The 22,503-nt window shown below is 44.9% G+C and overlaps 1 protein-coding gene across 1 annotated transcript in view; it reads right to left on the bottom strand.

Moving 5' to 3' along the window:
* Positions 1-17,402, bottom strand: part of ELK3 (ETS transcription factor ELK3) — a 69,204-nt gene extending 51,802 nt beyond the window's left edge. The window contains exon 1 of the mRNA XM_043881401.1: positions 17,057-17,402. The gene's annotated coding sequence lies outside the window, so the exon portion shown is untranslated. The remainder of the gene's footprint in view (positions 1-17,056) is intronic.
* Between the last annotated feature and the right edge of the window lie 5,101 nt (positions 17,403-22,503).

The following is a 22,503-nucleotide window of genomic DNA, read 5'->3' on the forward strand; positions in this document are numbered from 1 at the left end:
CATTCATCCTGTGACTATTTGCAAATTGTCTGTGCTTTAAAGAGCAGCGTGTGTGAGCTAAGTCTCTTCAGTCATGTCCAACTCTTTATGACCCCATGAACTGTAGCCCACCAGGCTCCTCTGTCCATGGGATTCTCCAGGCAAGAATACTGGAGTGGGTTGCCCGTTCCCTCCTCCAGGGGATCTCCCTGACCTAGGGGTAGAACCCAGGTCTCCCGCATTGACACCAGCACCACCTAGGAAGGCCCCCTTAAGGAGCAGAGTGAGCAAGAAAAGAGGGAAAGCAGTCATCGCTCAGCCTTTTTTTTTTTTTTAATACCTTTTCCAGTTCACAATGTTTTTCAAATCATTCTGAAGACAGAGAAAGATTTTTTCTGGGGAAGTCACTGACAGCCACTATAATACCACCACCTGCTGTTTACTGCACATAAAATCCACTCCTCTTTCCTTCTGAAACTATGTGTTGTCTGTGGGTATATGGGAAGCAACTCAGCTGGTTTGCTGGTGACTTTTATAGGGTGAATTTCCTTTGGAAAAGTAAATGGATGGCTACATTAACTCCAGCTGGGAAAGTAGGTTCCAACCATTCTGCTTTCTGCCACATCTGTATATTCAGACCATGTCCCACCATTTCCCAGCCCACCCATCCCCTCCACTGCACATCCAGTCCTAGCTCACCCCACATCTTTCAGACTAGGCCCACAGGCAGATAAGAAAGGGCCTAGTCTCACTCTAGGTTGCCTGGCATGGATGGATACTCCTTGGGTCTCTAAATTTGGCAACATCTCCAAACTTCCTAATATTCCTGGTACTGAGTTTGTTCTTCCTGTGCCAGAAGAGGACGTGGTGATCTTAATCCACAGGGTTAAAAAATAAATAACTGGTTGTCCCAGAAGCACCCACCTATTTCTCTGCACCTGAAAGAAACAGATGGGTGGATCTAAATGAGATGGTGCATAGAAAAAGCGCAGCACAGTGCCCTGTACATTGTGAGCCTTCCCCAGGGCTTAGATGCTGCTGCATCTGTGCCTTCCGTGAAGCCTTGAACAAGCCTCCCACTGAGGGGGCTATTTCTTGTTGGCTATCAGATCCCCTGGAGAAGGAGATGGCAACCCACTCCAGTATTCTTGCCTGGGAAAGGCCATAGACAGAGGAGCCTGGTGGGCTACAGTCCACGGGTCACAAGACAGTTGGACATGACTGAGCAACTGAACGATGACCATCACTACATCAGTGTCATCCAGCAATTCCAGCAGAGCACCTGGTAAACAAGGGGCATTCAATAAAAAAGCATCATGACTCTCGATTTCTTTCCCTTTAAGATAGGGACTGTAATATCTGACTTCAGAGACTCTTCTATCACCCGCTAAAGAGCCCAGACATAGAAGGATTTTCTTTTTCTACTTTTTTCTTGGGAGAAAGATGGACTTGCCCACTTCTCTGGCATCTCCCCAGATGGCTTACAATCAGGTAGCCACACAAATAGTGTATGATCTGTAGTCCTCCACATATATACACATCTCCATTTAATCTCTTCTTTGAAAACATCAGACACAATTTTACTGGGCAGTTAAGGGAACACAAGCCTGCTAGATCAAAGCGGCCAACTGGTCACCCAGCCCTCCCAAAGTGGGTCTGTAGTTCATTACAGCCGATCGGCTAACCACATCTACCTCCCTTGTATATCAACATGCCCCCAAAACAGACTCAGAAGTCCTGGGCACTGCAGAGAAAATCTTTTCAGGTAACCAATGGTATTAAAAAACCAGACCACATCTTGAAAGATAAGTAGGGCTATAAAAAAATCAGAGGTTCCTACAACCTGGGACACTCCCCAGGTCCCCCCATAGAGGGGGTCCTCTCCCTCAAAAAGCCCAGGCGCTGCTGACAATGCCTTTTCCTTAAACAGATGGATTGCTCCTTCCCAGACATTTTTGGACTAAAACCCAAACCTTCGCTTTCTTTGCAGTTGTTTTTGTTGTCTGCGTTGTTTTCAAGGATCTTAATTCTGGCTTGAAGCACATCTCCCTCCAGTTCTCACACTTGGTAGCATTCAGCTTCCTCTTCTGCAGGTTGTAGGGAGGAAACTGGAAAATGGGCCACAGGAAACCTGGCCTCCTACATCTGTCCCACTTTGTAATTGCAGCTCTGGTTTCATTTTGCCTTGTGTGTCAGCTCTGTTTTAACCCTCAACACAACGGCCAGACTCTGCTTTCTGAAAGAACACTGCTAGGCCTAGTGCCCAAGGAAACGCATCGAGACTTTTTTCCTTCCCCAGAGTAATTAACCGTATGAATTCAACACGGAAAAAAACACCAAGCAAATTCTCCTAACAGTAGTCATTTGGATCAAAAGTCACATGGAGCTAGAAAAATGATTCATTCAATGTGATAAAACTACTACTAAGTCCCCAGTGAAAATTTAAGATCCCTTGATAGTACTGTACACAGCAGAAGTTATTGTATATCAGGATGATTACTAGCAGCTCAAGGCTGTCAGATGAATTCTGACTTTTGAGGCTTTGGTAAGTAACATATGAAAATAAATTATAATTATCCCTCATTATAATTTCTCATTATGATGCTATTTTAAATTATGTTCTTAACCACACAGCTATTAGGTTGAACCATATGATATTGTTTTCATGGGTCAAAAACAGTCAAATACCAACAATCTCCTATAGTCAACCTAAAACATACAATTACTAATATATCCAGAGAATAGATACACACACTCATCTCCAGGGCAGTATCTTCCTCCTGTGTTTGGTCCATGGACCCTTTTTGAGAATCTAACGTTCTCTAGTGGGGGAAAAAGATATATTTAGATCCTAAAGATAATTTATAAATCTCAGAGAGCCCCAGTCTAAAGGAAATGTTAGCTGTATCTTCCCCCACCAGCAATACTGAGTGTCCATGGAATTTTCAAAAATAGGGCTTCTACCAAAAAAACACAATTTCTTCCTTAAAGAGGAACTTTGTAATGTTAACATGTGATGAGCATTTACTGTGTACCAGGCATTATACACGTTGTCTAAATTGGATACTCCATGATTTAATGACATAGAATAAGATGCTCCAGTCACAGTGTGGGAAAACAGAGACTCGCATCCAGGTGCACCTGGGTTTTGAGTCCAGCTTCTTAATCACCACACAGTTCCCCCAGCAGAGGTTTCATTTCTTATATGCACACCTTGCAGCTACTAAGAGAAACGTCCCATTTTAACACAGAGGAAAATACAGTTAACATTCCCATGAGAAATCAAATCAAAATGTTTCCTTGTTCATTTCTGGTTTTGCTTTTGTGACTCCAGTTGTTCCAAGTGGTTCTAAGGGAGTTTGAACCCACCCCATCATTTAAAAACAAAAACAAAGTTTCCTTTTTTAAAAAGATCTACTATCAGTTTCAATACAGGGCAGCTTCATCCAATGCTAAATAACCAAGGTTGCCTCTTGATGATAAGAAACTGTGCCTTCTATTATTTAGCTCTTTCTCAATAGGAAAGACATCCTCCCGGTTGGTGTGTACGCGCGCTAGACGGTGGATCAGGAGGAGGGACATGGGAAGTGAAAGGTAGGTGATCTCACCTGGCCGCCAAGCAGAGCCCCAAACCCACATGCATTTCATGTAACAACAACATGACTCATGAGAAACACATCGCTGAGAATAGGGGCAGGCTGGGGACCCCACTAAAAAGACGTGACCCACCGGACTCGGCGAGCACCCAGCGGAGGCTAAAAACATCTTTTTAAAAAACCAACATCTCTGGGGAAGCCCTGTTTCAGGTTCTAAGAAAGCAAATACGTGGGATCTCATGGCGTCTCATGACATGCACATAGAATAAAAAAGGTGTTTTGCATTGAGTAAAACTTACTTAAAACCTTGCTAAGTGTTCTTAAGTTTGAGCTTCAGTTTAACGAGCTCCCTAATTTCCAGTGGGCACTCTTCTTCCACACTACCCCCTGATTCTTATATTTCATAGGCCTTTGAATGGAAGAATCTTTTCCCTAAATTTCTGTACTGTTAATAAAATTCAATCCTGTGTGCAAGGAGAAACACTGGATGTCAGAACATATAAATTCTCATCATAGTCATGACCTTGAGGAGTTGCATGATCTCAGGGAAGAATGTTAATTTCTCTGTTTCAACTTTTTAAGTAAGACCAACCCTAACCCTGCTCCATACAGGGTCAGCAAACTACAAACTACTTTTCTTTGATGAAGAGTATTTCAAAAGTAAAAATCTAAGATATCCTTTTGATCAATATGCTGTCTAAATGATCTTTAAAACAAAAATGGAATACCTTCAGCTTCAGATAAAGCCTTCACAGAGAGATTTTTTTAAATCTGTGGTTGCCTGAACTAAGTTTAAGGCAGAAAATGTTTAGTTACCTACTTTTAGTTTTACGAAAATCAAAAATAAAAGAAATCTCACATGCCACTTCTACTAGGATGAAACCATAACCTTTCAGATAAAGTTGAAAGCTTTTCTGTGCTAAATAGTAAGTTGGTAAAGCCCACAAGTATATACAGAGTGCAGTCAGAACACTTTTGCATGATACAAAATGATGGTGGTTTTTCCACATCCAGAAACTGAGACATTTCCTGCCAGAGCATCCTCCAAACTCCACTATTGTGTTGAAACTGTAAAATCTTTCTAAATCAGGACTGACTTCCTCCTATTATGCTTTAGAGGCGTCTTTCTGGGAAGGGTAGATTCAAGGCAAAGGTAGGAATTCCTGCAGCACCACCCAGTGGAAACATAAGAGAGAGAGAGAGAGAGAGAGAGAAAAGGCAAGATAAAACATGTTGAATTAAACAAAAGTCATGTCATAAACTCTGCTAATTAAAATTCTGGACAGTGTGCTTTTTCCATCAATGGTGACCAGCAATATTTTGCTTAACAATTGTGTCCTTGGTCCTCAGGCCATTCCTTCAATGCACCCACACAAATGATCAACATCACATCTGCCTGGTCTCTCTCACACGTGTGTACACACACACACACACAGGGCCGACACCAGGCCCAGGGAGGAAGGAGTCCCGGGTGGGGTCAGGAGTGGCCTGCAACACCATCCCTTCCTTGCAGAAGGGCCCCCAGGGACCGTGGGGACCAGGAAATCTGTGCAGCTGTGCTCCATGTCCCTGTCCAGCTGCAGGGTCGGGCATTTCCTGGCAGAAAGGTAACCATCTGTGCATCTTCCCCTTTCCCCGCTCTGAATGCACTCGGTCTGGGCCACCTCCAACATCTGCAGGCATTTCGACCTCCCTCGCTTCCCCCGGGGTGGGGGGAAGGCTCTCGGAGCTTCCCCTTCCCTTGTGGCCCTGATCTCCCGTCCCCCAAATTCTCTCCACGGTGACCACTGCTTCTGCTCCTCTGTCTGACCAAAGCCTCCCACAGGTCGTTTCAGTCCATCTCAATTCCACTTACCACCATCATCTGAACACCTCTCTTGGCCAGCGACTGCTTCCCACGCACACACAACACATCAGGCTCCTGATCTTGGGAACGGGATGGAGCAAAAGGGACCCTTGACCCCCTCCTTCCAGCTTTCCTTCCCAGAGAGCCCTGGCATCAGCCAGGAGAGGGAGAGAGCTGCGGTCTTCCCAGAGACACTGGAAACTCTCTTCTCTACGGAACTTAAAATAAAGTATCATTTCCTCCATGTCCTGGCTATTGTAAATAGTGCTGCAATAAACATTAGGGTCAATGTATCCTTTGGAATGGTTTCCTCCGGGTATATGCCCAGGAGCGGGATTGCTGGATCATATGATAGTTCTATTTTTAATTTTTTTAAGGAACCTCCACACTGTTCTCCGTAAAATCCAAACGAGAGGATCTATGTATGCGTGTGACTGATTCATTTCACTGTACAGCAGAAACCACCACCACATCGCGAAGCAATCATACTCCAAATAAAGGGTTTTTTAAAAAGCATCATTTCTTCAATCATATCTGAAAGCCTAGGTCACTAAAAAGAAAAATGGTCACCAACATTAACACTCCTGGTAAAGTTATCTTTCCCTTTTCCTGGAATAAGTCCACCAAAACCATTTTCCATGTCTTCTAAAAATAGAAAATGATACTACTTAGCTGATCTTGACATTGTTTAGAAGTATATGATTGGTGTTAGAAATGTTACAGCATTTTTGAACTGTTTACAAATGGCTAATAATAATATAAATATAAACCTTTCCCCTTTCCTTTTTCTGAAGTGTAACATTTCACAAAATGTGCTGGTTTCTGAAAATGTCAAAATTTGGCTGGGATATATTGACTAACGTTAGCTAGTTTTGGGGGCCTTACTAAATATAGTACTGCTACAAAAATAGTGACAAGTTCCTGGTATTTGTGACATTTTCTTTAGGGATTCTGGAGAAGCACAAAAGAGCTGCCTTCCAGGGGTGGCTACCTAAGCAAAGATCCGCACTTACTTGAGCATCACCACTTCTCTTGAGTGCTCTTCTTGACAACATGCTTGGCATGGTTTAGAAAATGCAAATTCCCAGCCTCAACATTTATACATAAATCTGGTATGATAATATATTCACATTGGAAGGATCTATAAAAAACAGTGACTCTGCAGTCTTCAAAATATCATCACCTGCTCATGTGGTGGACATCTGTGGGGGATTTTAGCTGCGTCTAAAGTCATGAAGGTAGAATCTCACTTTTATAGCTTTACTGTCTCCATATGAAGAATCCTTTCCCACATTTTTGTGGAGATATCAAGTTTAGCTATATATGACGAGTATGGTGCATAAATACAGAGTTTCTTCTAAATTCAAACGACTGCTAATAAAGTTCTTTTTAACATGAAGTGAAACTACAATGGCATGAAGGTAAAATGGCAAGCAAAAGGCATTTCATTGTTTCAGAGAATGTCCATTTAAAAAATCTAGCCAACTTGTAGATAAACTATAGAAAGCAGAACACATTTAAAATATCTTGGTGTTTCTGTTGAGTATAATTACTTGTATTTTTTTTAAGTTGCAAAAACAGATAACGAGTGATTTCAAAACTAATCTTCTCCAGGGCGTTATACTTAAAATGCATTTATTAACCCCCAGACTGCAATGAATAAATGGACAAAATAACACCGAAACTGTCATCAAGTGGAAGATTGAGAGTTCATTCATTCGTGTCCGGCTGCCGTGCACACGTTTCCTTCAAGAAACCAACAAAAGCATCCAATAGGAAAGAGCGGTGGTTGGTGGAATCAGCGCCCAACATCAGCGAGCCAGAAGCCTCCTCACTCACCTTAATTCCCATTCGGGAATCTGCCATCCACCAAGTCAGTTTAGCCCTTTTCTTACATGTCACATGTGACTTGTTCCTCTGCTTACTCTTCCAGTAACTCTTCCACACAAATATATTAATTGCACAAAATAAATGCCAGCTTCAACTTCAATGATCTTTTCCCTTTGCTAAAGCAAATCACCCTTTCTGTATTTGAATCATTTGGTACATATACAGTGTTCTCCATCAAGGTCTGAGAGTGTCTGTTTTCCTAAAGACAAATTGGTAGGTTTAATATCTAGGTGGCTCAGTGGGTAAAGAATCCGCCTGCAATACAGGAGATGCAGGAGACTTGGGTTCAGTCCCAGGGTTGGAAAGATTCCCTGGAGGAGGGCACAGCAACCCACTCCAGGTCTCTTGCCTGAAGAATCCCATGGACAGAGGAGCTTGGCAGGCTACAGTCCACAGGGTCGCAAAGAGTCGGACACGGCTAAAGTGACTGAGCACACACAGCACGTACAATATTTAGGTTAAAAAAAAAAACACAAAGGATGTGGCAAAGCCTGGAGGAGGGTGCTGTTCTTGTGGTTCAGTTCTGATTTAAATCAAAGCAGAGCAAAACTCTGGGGAGCAGTGATGCTGACCTTCTGGGAGCCCCAGTACTTTTGGGTCACTCGGTTTGATTCAAGACATCTTTTACTAGCATATACTTCTGGAATGAAAGTAATTCACTTTAGGAAATTGTTTAACACTCTTCAAACTTACTCAGTGCATCCAAGGATCACAAATGCAGAAATGAGAATCAATGCTAAAGAACCTAAAAAAGTGAATGAAGCAAAGTCAGGCAAGCCGAATGGCTGGCTGGGCCATGCTTCTGGCTTTGCCTGACTATCAAAGATGGAGTGGGCTCACCAACAGGCAGTCTTCCCTCCTCTAAAGACTCAGAACCATGGGACAGCACCTCTTTCTCTCTACCCGGGGTTTAATCACTTCCAACCCTGACTCAGAATATCACTGGGAGAATCTGGAGATGCTTGTCCTAAAATGCTTCTAAGAAAAAAAAAAAAAAACCTAGCAATGCTCTACTACCCAACACCTTCTGGTCTAAATGATCCATATCTGGAGTTTGAAAAACAGGCAGGAACATTAGCAAAAATAGCTTCCCCACAACACTCATGAAGTCTAGAATCCAGAGGATTTCAAATGTAAGACCATACAGAAAAGATCAAGGAGCTGTATCCACACAGTCTTCAAATGATGCTAAGTGGTTTGGTCCCTTCCTGTATGTTCTATATGGGGCTTGCTGAAATTATGATGTACCTGGGCTTTCTTCACTCCCGAAAATTATATCAAAAATCCAAGCTTTTCTGAGTTCTCACAGTGAAGTAATGATTCTTTGGGATGGGATGAAGAGGTCAGGCAAACTTTCCCTTATGCCAGTCCTCTGTATAGAACTGGGGCTTGAATCCTCCATGAGCAGAGGGACTGTGGAGAAGGAGCAAAAACTGAGACCAGTCCCATTCTCTTAGACTAAGGCATTCCTCTTGTAGCTCCAACTACGGAGGCGCGTGCACACACACACACACACACACGCACACACAATGCTCCAGTAAAGGGTACCAAGGAGGTTACCTCTCCAGTCCATCGAGTATTAACCAGAGACATATCCTTAACTGTTAGTGTTGGGAAGCTGTTCTCACATCTACAGCCTTTTTTGTTTGCCTAACAGAATGTTCCGATTCTCCTGGGCGCTCACGTCACCATTCTGACAACGACAAGGACTTACAGGTGTAAACATCTAAGAATTCCTCAGTTAATTCCTACAGAGAGACCCTGCAGTCACGCAGGAGCACGCCCCGGAATAAATTCTAGGGCTTGTTTTGTTGTGGTAGTTGTCATAATCTCTCTCTTCTGACAATTAACTGCAGGGAGAAAAAAAATATTGCTTCATTACACCTTCTGATTAATCAAGGTTTGACTATCAACAAACCACTCCTTGGCAAAACCCAGCTGAAATTAACAGCAGATCTAGCCCTCAACTGAAAACTATTTAGGTATTTAATTATTCATCCTTTCATCATCACACAGGCAATCTTATTATTTTAAAACTCAATCAGAAATGTCACTTATTATAAGAAGTTATGAACAAAAGCTACACAAAGGTGTTAGTATAAGTGAAGAAGCACTTTTAACAGTGAGTGTTATGGAACTCAGCCCAAGGAACCTATGGAAATTTGGTCAACTGAGTCTCAATAAAGGACTATGATGATTGCTGTAGAATGATTCATTTTAATATGGAAAGAACTTTACATTGAGATTCTTTCAAGCTGTACTATCCTATAAATTACCTGTTAACCAAGAACTCTGAGTATAACACCGATGTCAACAACAGAGCTAAAGTCTGTCCCCTCAGATGGTAACATATTAACCTGATCTCTATAAATTCACTTTTGCTGCAAATCTGGACAAAAACTCTGGACAATGATATATCCTCTATAGAGGACCTTCTTTTAACCAAGAGATATGCCTCTTATTAATTCAAATAACTTACTGTCTAAGAAAGAGCTGGATTTAGGAATAGCAATAAAGTGCTTTATCAAGTTCACTGGCAAAATGGGGGGAGAAGAGCCATACTGACAAAATCTTTCCTCTTCAGATTGCTTTTAACTCAATGAATGTCACATATTGTACAAAGGGCTGGAATAAATACAAGGATGAGAAAAGATGAGGCCCAGTGGGAGCTTAGACTTCTGGGCAAAACTGATGAGCAATACATCTTGATACATTCATGTGCAGATATCCCTCAGCTGCCGAATCTAATGAATTTCAGGGTTTGGACGGTGACTTCAGATAACAAGAGGTAGCCAGCTATCAAATCTACATGGTTCCTGAGTTTTGGATAAGCAGTATTAATGAATAATGAGGAACACCAACCCTATCTCCAGAAGTAAACATCTGAAACTGTTTGGTACCTGCGCTTGGATAGCAAGAATCTGCAGAGGAAGAATTCAGGTAAAAGGAAACCTCAAGTAAAGCCGGTGGCAAGGGCTCTGAAGGCCAGGGATGGAAGATGGGGGGGGGATCTGGTCTGGAGAACTGGCAGAGGTCTCCCTGGGGAAGGGATGGCTGAGCTGCGACCTGACAGATGACCAGTGCTGGCTCAAAAGCGGAGTGAGAGAAGTTGATGGGAACACAGGACCAGGAAGGGATTCCCAGAAGAGAGAAGGGCATTTGGAAGGGCCCAGGGGCCAGAGGGCACGTCACACGTTTGAGGACTTGAGGCAAGGCCAGTGGAGTTGGCCCAAAGCACAGCGTGTAGCTTACATTAGAGAGTTTTGGTCTATATCCCAGCTGCAGCCACTGGGAGATCGTGAGCAGAGGAGCCACAGGATGGGAACTGGGTTTGAAGGACTGCCCTAGCGTGCGGGCAGGGAAGAGACGGAGGGGCTGAGGGGAAATGTGGACCCCCTCAGATTCAGCGGGGGGAGGATTTTCAAATATGATCAGGAGGAAAGAACACGGACCCAACCTGGTGATCAAAATCTTATCTGAGCTACTCAGTACCCAACCTGGAGACGGTCGCTGGTGTCCCCAAGAATGAGGCAGTTGTGCTCTTTAGAAACAAGGGGTGCGTGTCACAAACCTCAGGAGGGGGGGGAAAGGGAGCCTGGCACCGTCCCTCAGGTCATCCTGATTCAACAAGGGGCAGAAGTGGGATTGAAGGGAAACTTATGGGGAGTCCCTTTTTCCACCACCAAACAGCTTCTAAAACTCGCTGCCTGTCTCTCAAAGTCAGCTTTCGGGGGATGACATCAAACATTCAATTTACACTTTCACAGCTCCTGGAAGAATTCAAGTTCTCTATTCTTAAAAAAAAAAAAAACTCAAATAGGACTTTGGATCTAACTCTCCAACCACGCTACCCTCTGGCCAGGAAAACCTCGGTCCAGGGAGATCAAGTCAGCCTCTAAACCCAACTTGTTTTAAGAGAATCTACTTTTCCCCCCAACATACATACAACTGTTGATAAGCAAAAGTGATACTAAATAGTGAAGGGACTTTCTTTTCCTCTTTACAGGATGATGAGGAAATCCACACATTCTGACAATTTATTTTTAACCAAGCAGATCAAATAAAAATACTACAGTATTTTATCCTGGTGCCCTGGGGTTTAGTAACATGGTAGAATCATGAAATTGCCATAATATAATAAAAAAAATAACCAGGGGATGTTTCTAGATGATAGAAATTTCTCTCCTTGGAGGTAGGGGATGGGGATGACATAGGTGTATACTATAACACTTCAGATCTGTGCAATTTCATGTATGTAAATTATACATCAGTGAAAGAAATAAAAAGACACAAAGAGTCTCAGATTCATTCTACTTCTGGAGTAAATGACCCCTTACCTCACCAGTCTCATCACTCCCATATTTATACTTGGAAAATTAGGAACTGTCCTTAGATATGGTAACTTTGAAAATACTTAGGATGCTATGTGCTTTGGAACTTCTTTTTAGAGCATGTATAAAACTAAATTTATTTTAATCCAATTCAAATCAAAATCCATTAGCATAACCATCATCTTAATTTCTTTAAAAATATGCAAATAAATCTCACAGCCAATTATAAAATAATCCCATTTAATTCCTAATTTAATAATAACTTTCCAGCAACTGTAAATTAAAACACACAAAGTGGTCTGTGAGTAATTCCTAGTGGCAAGTCAACCAAATTACAACTTATTGAAACGGTCAATTCAAAGTTTATTTTTAAATTGCTGACATATATTTGAGTTTCCAGTAATGGATGAAAACCATTTTCATTTTGGTTGTGGGTAGGGATGATGAGGAGTCACATTTCTACATAAAAGACTGAATGATCTACCATTTTTGAAGGCCCATAGGATGTGTTAACAGTGCACCCCAGACACAGAAAAATAAAAACTAATGGTTACTGAAGGGGAAAGAGGACTTGGCAGAGATGAATTAGCAGGTTGGGATTAACATATACACAATACTATATATAAAACAGATAACCAATAAGGACCTACTATACAGCAGAGGGAATTACACTCAATATTTTGTAGTAACTTATAAGGGAAAACAATCTTAAAAAGAATACACATAATTGAATCACTGTTGTACATCTGAAATTAGCTCATTATTATAAATTGTGTATCAATTAAACAGTATACACACACATACACACACACTGACAATTCGGTTTACTGAGGCTGTATCCTAAGTGGCAAAACCAGAATTTTCACGTTCTCACTGCCACAGTCTCAGCCAAAAAGCTGGATGATCTCAATTCAAATTGGTCACAGGCAATAATAATCTTGGACTGAAAATTCACTGAAAATACCAACTTCAAAGTTCGGAAACTTTACTGATATAAAATGAAACGCTAATGAATAAGAGTCACCCAATGTGCAGGAGGCACCTTCTTCCCTTCTTTATAGTTAGAGAAGGTCAAGGTGTATTTCTGGTCTAACCTAGTTTCTCTGTTTTCATCACTGAGCATTCTATTTTGATGTGTAGCACCCTGGACTTCCTGTTACTACATCTTGATATTCTTCTGCAAATCATGACTCATCCTTAAATCACAGAGAAGCTCATCAAAATCCCAAACTTCACAGCACATATGAATTCAGTCTTTCATGAGGGCAGCATTCTTAGAACATGACTTGGGAGCCACAGAGGCAAAAACACTGAACGAGTTCATGTAGAAATTATGTCAATTCACTGTTGAGTCAACACATTTATTGGATCAATAAATACAAGCTCTATGGGTGGTGATTTTGGTCTTAGGACAAGTTATTAAACTGTGTTACATGATATGTTAACTGAAAAAGTTACAAAACAGAAAGTATACAGTGTGACTCCAATTAAAAATATTGTGTGTGCATGTGTGGGTATGTGTGTATTTTAAAAGATCGGAAAAAAAAAAATACACCGAAGTGTTAACAGGGATTATGGGAGATGTTTATTATTTTTTCTTTGTGGTTTTCTCACTCTTCCTAAGATAATTCACATTAATATTTTTATAATAGAAAAAACAACTAACCTTTAGAAAATATTGCTATACTAATGTGACCTCAAATACGTCAATCTATGAAGGCAAAGGGGAATTACAGATAAATAATAAAACATGAAAAAGTCTTGCCTTAAACATACAGAAACATCTGCCAGAAATGGAGCCCTTCATTCAAATGGCCACAACTGCTCATCTGTATGTGCAGGTCCTGGCCCTTAGGGGCAGAAGCTGTCTGCCCACAGTCAGGACAAACCCCAAAGGGATAGAGAATCTTGTTTCTTTTAAAGTTTAATGAGGAACCCCAGGTCTAGAAATCACAAAGATGGCTGAATCATTCCCTGGGACTAGAAAGGAGCAGAGCCATTAATTAGTAAGCAGTAATTCACCATCAGCAAAAAAAACAAAAACAAAAACAAAAAAAACTCTACTCCAGGAAGTCACATCCTTAGATAATTTTTTTTTCCAGTGTATTGGGTTTGTTTGGTTTTAGGTAATGTTTTGCAACCATATTGGTTTTCTGAATCTCATAAACATATAATTGGGCAGCATAGGATGCTTAAAATCCAGTATCTGACAGCTAAGAATGGAATATTTTAATTTATATGCACTGCCTGGAAGCCCTTTAAAACCGATTTCAGGAAAAGATTCAAGTTCTAAAAAGTTATTACAAATATAAATTTCGATATAGGATCTCACAATTACAGTTATTATGTATTACCAGGTTTGAATTATTGAGCTTTTTTTTTAATAAGAGAAATCTTTCATAAATGTTTAGGAAACATCAAAATTAAAATAGGGCTGAAAAAAACAAAAAACACTGCTTTCCCCCATCTGGGCTACTGCCATTCTGGTCTAGAAGGCATTAGTACCAGGTGAGTGAGGTTCAGAGAGGGACTAACTCAGCTCACAAAGGTACACCATCACACTATCATTATTTACATATCATTCCACACATACTACTAACCAAACAGAAAGGGAGAGAAAATTCATGCCTACTTTGTTATTCAACATGACAGAAAAGTGCAGTGATGATTTTTATATGTCCTATTTGTTGAATGAATTCACATGAAAGTCATCTTCATCATTAACGTAACCAAGAGTTTCTCCATCTGGGTACTCCTGACATTTTGGGCTGGAAAGTTCTTTGCGATGGGCTGTCCTGGGCATTGTTGGATGTTCAGCAGCATCCCTAACCCCTACTCAGTAGACGCCAGCAGTACCCCCTCTGATTATGACAACCAAACCGTCCCTGGATGCTGGCAAATATCCCTTGGGAAGCAAAATTACTCTTAGTTGAGAACTGATATAAATGAACATCATGCATTCCAAATAATAACTTATAGGAATAAATAACTTGACCTCCTTTTTGTTTTGAAGGAAATGTAGTCTACAGAGGAGAATATTTACAACCTTCATCCTTAAGATAGATCCTGCAGAACGATGCTGCCTTTGGAAAGCCTTTTTCCTTATCTATTTATTGTTAAGTCCTGTTATCCTACTTACAGCTTTCAATGCAGCAATTTATTGAGCATCTACTCTGTGCCAGGTGCGGTGCTGGGGACACCCTGTACTCACGTCCCCTGACTCACACCCTGGTTGGGCTGTTTTCAGGACACGCCTTGCCATCAGAAAAGAAACACTGACACCTTAAAAAACCCTCAAGAGAGCAGCATGTCCTTGTCAATAAAGGAGACCCACAGTTCCAATCAGATTCCTTAAAATTATTTACCCTTTTTAGTAACTCTACACATTCCCAACATTGAAAGGTTTAAAAAAAAAAAAAAGCCCAGAAGGCCTTGGCTATATTTGGCATAGAATGACCATCAGGGGTTTTTGCAGGCAGGATCATTACTGGAAACCCTAAAAACATTTAGGGACAGTCTTCTTAACTGTCTGACGGGCGAGCCCTCCTAACACAATCTGTAATTTTATAATCCCCATAAATTGAAACTCATAACTGACCTTTCCCAAATAAAAGTGTGTCACAGAGAGAGAGAGAGAAGGGAGAGAGATCAGAGGGCATTTTGTTTGCCAATAAGACTCAGAAATCAATTTGAGCTCATTAATAGATGCCTGGAACACGCTCGGCTTCTCATCACCTCCGCCGCATGCCCCCTCCCCCTCCAACTGAAGCACAGATGAGAGAGGATGGGTGTGTTTAAGCTGCTTGGGTAATAGAAACTTCACACACACACACACACACAGGCGCGCGCGCACACACACGGACAGCTAGGAGAGAAAAACCTTGTAAGCCCCAAATCCAAAATGACTGCAAAGTTTAAGATGCTGCCCTGAAAAGGTTCGTTGGGCGACTTGCCCCTCTAAGTAAATAAAGCCGTAACTTGTCTCGGTCTCCAGCGCCGGGCTCCCCCGGCTGACAGTGGCTGCACAAAACCCCTCCTGTGCTGAGCAGCGGAAACTCCTAATGAGATTAGTTGGTGTGTGTGCAGACATTACTTAGCAATGACTAAAGGGGCTCTCTTCCTGCAGCAGCCAGTGGAAAATTCAGGGAACTTTTTCCCCCTGCAGCAGCAGAATCCCTTTAACCCTCTCCCCAGCCAACTCCAAAAACAACTCAGCCTCCCCCGGCGTCCCCCACCTCCCGGCTGGGGCGCTGGGGGAGTTAAAGACCCGCCAAGGGCTTCCAAAAGCGGGAGGGTGGGAGGGGGCCGGCGGGGAAGGGGCGGTGACCCCTCGAACACTACAAAGGAAACTGTAAAAGGCACAAATACATAAACCTGAGCAGCAGCAAACCACAGTTTCTTTGTCAGCTCCTCTAGTGAGTCATTTTCAAGATGCTGTCTGCTGCCAGTTTCAAAGCGGAAGCGCATGGCAATTAGTCTTGCCGTTTCCAGACAAGCCAGAAACTCTCCCGACACTCGTTTTTTTTTTTTTTTTTTCTTCTTCTAAAAAGCCCCTTTTGCAGTTTCTGAAATAACATTTCTTTCTCCCACCCCCACCCGCCGCCTAACTGCAGCTTGTCCTCAGGATGATTCGGTTCAGAAAACGTAACAAAAATCCAGACCTGCGATTTTTCTTTTAACCCTGCAAAATTGTGATTCCTACCCCCTAAAGTTACAGTAGCATTACAGGCCAACATTCAGTTGCAAGTTGAAGAGCCCCATCCCAAACTGCTGGGGGCTCCAAGACCATCGCCTGCTGGGTCCTCCTCCCAGACCGTGTCCAGTAATGACTCTGCCGGCTTTATAAGGTCCAGCTAGGCGTGCGCCTGGGGCGGCGACCCGGGCGGGGGGTCACCTGCCGAGCCAGACGGGACGCGGCCCCCAGCCCCGCCGCTCGGCTCCCCACGCCCTCCTCTTCCCTCCCCACCCCTGTTCTCCCTGAATCCGAGCATCCGTACCCACTGCAACCCCGAGGAAGTCCCAGCCCCCCTGGAAGGTCAGCGGTGGTCCAGCCTCCAGGCACGCAGCCCGCTCCAGTCACCGACCCTCCCGGGGACCCCAAGTCTCACCGTCGCCCGCTCCTCCGGCGCGCCCCCTCCTCCCGGCTCGCAGCGCAGCCCCAGGGCGGGGTGTGCCCGCGGCGGGTGGCCGCAGCCCCCGGGGCCGGCGCGCGGACCCAGGCGCAGGAACATCCCGCGGCGCCCACTCCCCGCGGCCTCCCCGCAGCCCCCGGGCCTGCAGCCTCCTACGCGGTGCCCACCCGCCCCACCCCCACCAAACCACACAGAAGAAAGGAAAGAAAAAAAAAAATCCCAAACCAACCCCCACGAAACTTTGCAAGTGCCCGAGCAACAGGCACGAACCCTACTACCTACCCAGATGTGGGGGAGCTTTCAAGATCCTTCTTCGGGGGAATTTCTAGGAGGAACCGGGCGAAAGCCCCCGACTTTCCATGCTGACAGGCGTCTGCAGACGGTCTGTTGCTCTTGTAATGAGATCCTGATTTCCCCCCCTTTTTTTTTCTTTCTCTCGCTCCTCTTTTTTTTTTTTCCCTCTGGTGTGTGTGAGAGCAGGAAGTTGGAGCAGTCAGGCCGAGCCGGCTCACTTCCTTTACTGCATTATTCCCCAGGCGGTGTGCAGTCTGTGTAAACAGGCTTTTCCGCCCCGCGCCGCGCGCCCCGGCCGCGGCTGTGCGCCGGGGCTGGCCGCCGAGGCCCGCGCATACTCCGCCGCCCCGGGCCCCGCACCGCGCCCGCGCCCCCGCCCGCCGCGCTCCCCGCTTCCTGCTCGGCCACCCCCGGGGAGGAGCCTCCGGACCCCTGGCGACTCCGAGTGGCCGCAGCCCCTCCCCACGGGGGGCCGGGCGAGTCGGCCAGAAACCCGGAGGAGCTGCCCCGGCGCGCTCAGGGGCTGCCCTTGGGTGGCGGCCGGGCCCCGGGGGTCCCTCTTCTCCACCCTCTAACCGCCCCCCAGCGGGGGTCCCCGGGCTGGGGACCGCGCCGGGCCCCGCCGTGGGGGCTTGCCCTGCCCGGTTGGTCTGGACGCGGAGGCCCAAAGTGGGGAGGCGGCTGGACGTGGTGTTTCATGTCAGCTGGGATGGGAGAGCGGTGGGGCCGAGGGGCGTCGGGAGTGGGGTCTCGGTGCTCTGGGCCAAAGGGCTGCTTTGATCGTGGGTGGGGGCCTGATTGCTAAGGAGGAGATGTTTGTTGCATGTGCAGAAAAGGAGGCGCGGGTTTTGTCTGAGAAAAAAAAAAGCCAGCGCTCAGAGTAGGGGGCCCACTTTGGGGGAAAAGGATGAGAAGCCATAAACTGGAAGCCAGGATTCTCCAGAAGAGCCCTGTCTGGCCGTTCGCTATGGCCTAGCCCGGGCCCGACCTCTCCTGCCTGCTCAGGGACTCCAGGGGGAAATGAGCAGCGACCAGGGGCCCAATGACTGAGGCTTCGGAGGGAGGCTCCGTGGTCTCAAAGGTGGACCCCACCCCACGCTATTCCCCGACAAGGACACCCGCCTCGAAGGGCTCAGGCCAGGCTCTAACGAGGGAGCCCGTCCACTGCCCTGAGGCTTGGAGGAGGGGGCCGGTGGAAGGATCCCCACCCCGGTCCTGGGCTCCAGCCCCAGCTTCTCAGCTTCTGGCCCCTTCCACGTCCACGCCTCTCCCTCCCGAGCAGCGCGGACCCGCGGCTCCCTGACTGAAGAATGCGTCACGTGGGGGGCTTGTTAAAGCGGGTTTTAACTGCACCACAGAAGTTCCTGATTCAAAAGGTCTGGGATGGTTCTCAGCCCAGGCTAAAGTTAGAATCACCTGGGGAGTGTTTTGAACACTATTGATCTCTCTGCACAACCCAAACCGATTAAGTCAGATTTCCCGGTGGCAGGGCCTGTGTGCCTTCCAGAGGGCGGCATTCTAAGAGTCCCCCACTTGCTTACTTGTTTCTTCCTTTTGCGATCTTTCTGAAGGTTATTTGTTCATGAATCTCTCAGTCTTACTATGTGTGGGCTTCTAAGGGCGGGGCTGTGTGTTACTCTAGTTAGTACCAGGTCCCACCCCCAAGTGTCAATCAGAGCACCTGACCATCGGACTGTCCAGTTCCTCAGCCTTTGCTTTGGGGCTGGCCTGGATAGTTCACGGAGAAGTGGGGCTGAAGCCCGCCAGACCTCTGAGAGAGGTGGGAAAACAGGAGCTCGGGGCTTGGGGGAAGGTAGCAGAGTAAAGGAGGAGAGGGCATGGGGAAGAGGGTTATTTATCAACCCCTGATTTTCCGCAGCTGATTTTTCACTTTAGGGATTATTGTTTTAATCCCTGGTGGGCTCCTATCACTCAGCAGAGCTCACTCTGTGCCCCTGAATGATCCAGCTGGGGACCAGGGGAATGTTAATTTTCTATCCTTCTCAAGGAGAAACAATCTCACACATAGAATTCAGAACCCTGTGTTATCTGCAAAGTGTATGGCAAAGCAAAGCATGAGTGTATCTTAAACTAGTGGCTTTCATGCTTTTTTATTATATATCTTCATAAAAAATCTTTGTTGAATCCTAATATGTAAGCAAGAGAAGGTTTACATGATTTCATCAGGCTTTGAAGAAATGCTTCTTTGTCTAAGGCACTTCTGAAACACTCATGGGCAGTCTTGGAGTTTCCCAGACCAAATGAAGACCTCCTTAAGTTCTCCTGGTGTTTTAGGTTGTCCATGTCACTAGTCCAAGCTTCTGCTTAAAATGAATAACTCAGAGCTGACACAGCTCTGCCTCGAGGTGCAGGGAGGTGTCAGCAGGCCTTAACTCAGGCTGCGGTAACAAATGCCAAGGTCGAGGTGCCAGCAGATTTGGTTCTTGGTGAGGGCCACCTCTTGTGTCCCCACATGGCCTTTCCTCAATACACACGTGCAGAAGGAGACAGAGGAAGCAAACTCTTTGTCGTCTCCTATCATAAAGGGCACTAATCGCATTACAGGAGCTCCACCCTCATGACCTCAGTTAAACCCAATTACTTCCCAAAGGCCCAGCCTCTCAATACAATCACACTAGGGGTTATTCATTTCCATGTGAATTTAGGAGAGACATGGAACATTTAGTTCACAACTGCTATTGGTTTTCTATGCTTTCCTTCTCACTATCAAAAAGCAGCCAAAAGATGTAGCATCTAGTATTGTATGATCACATTCTTTTTATGTTTCTGTTATAAAACAGATAAGAGTTTGGATTATATGGATGATGAGTAATTTCTTCAGAAACCCTCTGTGACAGGAACCCGTAATGAATGACTGCCAGCCAAAAGAGAATGAGGCTCTCTCAGCTTTGAAAAGAACAACAGATCTTACCAGAGATTGGAATTAGTGTGATGAGTTCGAGGATGCTTGGGGCAGGATGCAGGAGGATCAGCTCAAATAAACCTTATGGAGTGAGCTTTTGCTGGGATAATAGTATGTAGCAAACAGCCCCAACACCCAGTGGCTAACAACAACAAGTGGCTCTCAGTTGCCTGGGTTCAGGTTTGCTTCACATGTTTTTCTCATTCTGGGACCCAGGCTGAAGGAACAGGCTCAACACAGGACTTGTGACTTTCCAGGAGGACAGGAACTCAAGAGAAGTGGGTGAAGACACATGGAACCTCTTAAAACCTCTGCTTAAAACTAGCATACCCTCAGGTCAACTCACAACCCAGAAGGGAAAGTGAGTCATGTGGCCAAGTCTAAAGTCAGTGGGGTTGGGGGGAAGTGATTGGGTTGGCTCTTTCCTGGTGGCTCAGCAGTGAAGAATCCACCTGTCAATGCAGGAGGCACAGGTTCAATCCCTGATCCTGGAAGAGCCCACATGCCATGGAGCAGCGAACCCCAAGAGCCACAACTACTGAGCCCGAGGGACCCCATCTGCTGAAGCCCATGTGCCCTACAGCCTGTGCTCTGCAACAAGAGAAGCCACCACTGTGAGAAGCCAGCTCACTGCAGCTAGAGAGCAGCTCCCGCTTGCCACAACTAAAGAAAAGCCCACGCAGCCACCAAGACAGCACAGCCAAAAGTAAATAAATAGATAAAATTATAAAGTCAACAGGAAGACTTCCCTGATGGTCCAGTGGCTAAGACTCTGCGCTCCCAATGCAGGGAGCCTGGGTTCAATCCCTGGGCAGGGAACTAGATCTGAGATGCCACAACTGAGTCTGCATGCTGTAACTGAAAGATCCTATGTGCCACAACTAAGACCTGGCACAGTGAGATGAATAAATTAAAAAAAAAAAGTCAACGGGACAGGGAGAAGGACAAAGAGGAAAGATGAGAGAAATCTGAACAAATAATCTACCATAAGAGAAAATGGATGCTGGGTATACAAAAACAGCAAATCGCTTGGTTCCCTTACAATTTAACATTGCACAATGTGTAACAGAATGGGATGCTGTGAACAACTTTAAAAAATACAGATGGATGAGGAAGTATAATTAGATAGGACAAGAAAAAGTGAGTTTTAGAATATATCAAACTAAAATATTCTAGAACGTAGCAGAACAAATAATATATGAAACATATGAGTTGATGGTATTAAACTTATGAATCGGTGAATTTTGGTAGAAACTTAAAAGTGGTTTGCTTCGATACTTTGGAGACTACCTCAGTATTGGTGGGGATGTGGGTGGGAACTGGAAATAGACAGCCAAAGCCTGATGAAAAGGTAACCCACACAGGGGGCAAGTAGACAAAAGGAATCAGGAATTTGGGGATCCAGTCCCATACTGACTTCTTCCAGCCCTGTGACCTTGACTAAGTCACTCACCCTCTCTGAGCCTGCATGAACATCAGTTTTTACTGAATTTTATGTTGAATGCCAATTTTACATTAAAACAGCATGTGCTATGGACCAGGATTCGAATTTTTCACGAACTGCATTTGAATGAATATTTAAAACAACTGTATAGACTTGCAGGCAGACCCACTGAGAGTCTGCCTTCTCCTTTTTACATTGTTAGAGGTCCATCAATGGGCACCTTTGAGAAGCACTGATTTGGACCATCATTTTTGCCCTCAGACTGGCCATCCATGGGCCAGAGGTTGGCAAACTGCAGTCTGCAAGACCCACTGCCTGTTTCTTTATGACTTTCAAGGTAAGAATTAACTTTTTCTTAAAAAAAAAAAAGTTTAATTGTGGTAAAAACCATAACATAAAATTTATCATCTTGTGTTTAGTGTTTAGTATAGTAGGGTGTTGGAGAAGGCAATGGCACCCCACTCCAGTACTCTTGCCTGGAAAATCCCATGGGCAGAGGAGCCTGGTGGGCTGCAGTCCATGGGGTTGCTAAGAGTTGGACACGACTGAGCGACTTCACTTTCACTTTTCACTTTCATGCACTGGGGAAGGAAATGGCAACCCACTCCAGTGTTTTTGCCTGGAGGATCCCAGTGACGAGGGAGCCTGGTGGGCTGCCGTCTATGGGGTCGCACAGAGTCGGACACGACGGAAGCGACTTAGCAGCAGCATAGTAAGGTGTAGAGTCTCTTCACATTGTGGTACCACTGATCTGTAGAACCATTTCATCTTGCAGAACTGAAACTTTCTACCCATTAAACACAATGCTCCATTCTGTCTTACTCCAGCCCCTGGCAACCACCGTTCTACTTTCAATTTCTATGAATGCAACTACTTTAGGTACTGCATATAAGTGGGATTGGGTTTCCCTGGTGGCTCAGACAGTAGAGTCTGCCTGCAGTGAGGGAGACCTGAGTTCGATCTCTGGGTTGGGAAGATCCCCTGGAGAAGGGAATGGCTACCCACTCCAGTATTCTTGGACAGAGGAGCCTGGTGGGCCACAGTCCATGGGGTCACAAAGAGTTGGAC

The sequence above is a fragment of the Cervus elaphus genome, chromosome 22 (assembly GCF_910594005.1).
Source record: "Cervus elaphus chromosome 22, mCerEla1.1, whole genome shotgun sequence".
NCBI classification, from domain to species: domain Eukaryota; kingdom Metazoa; phylum Chordata; class Mammalia; order Artiodactyla; family Cervidae; genus Cervus; species Cervus elaphus.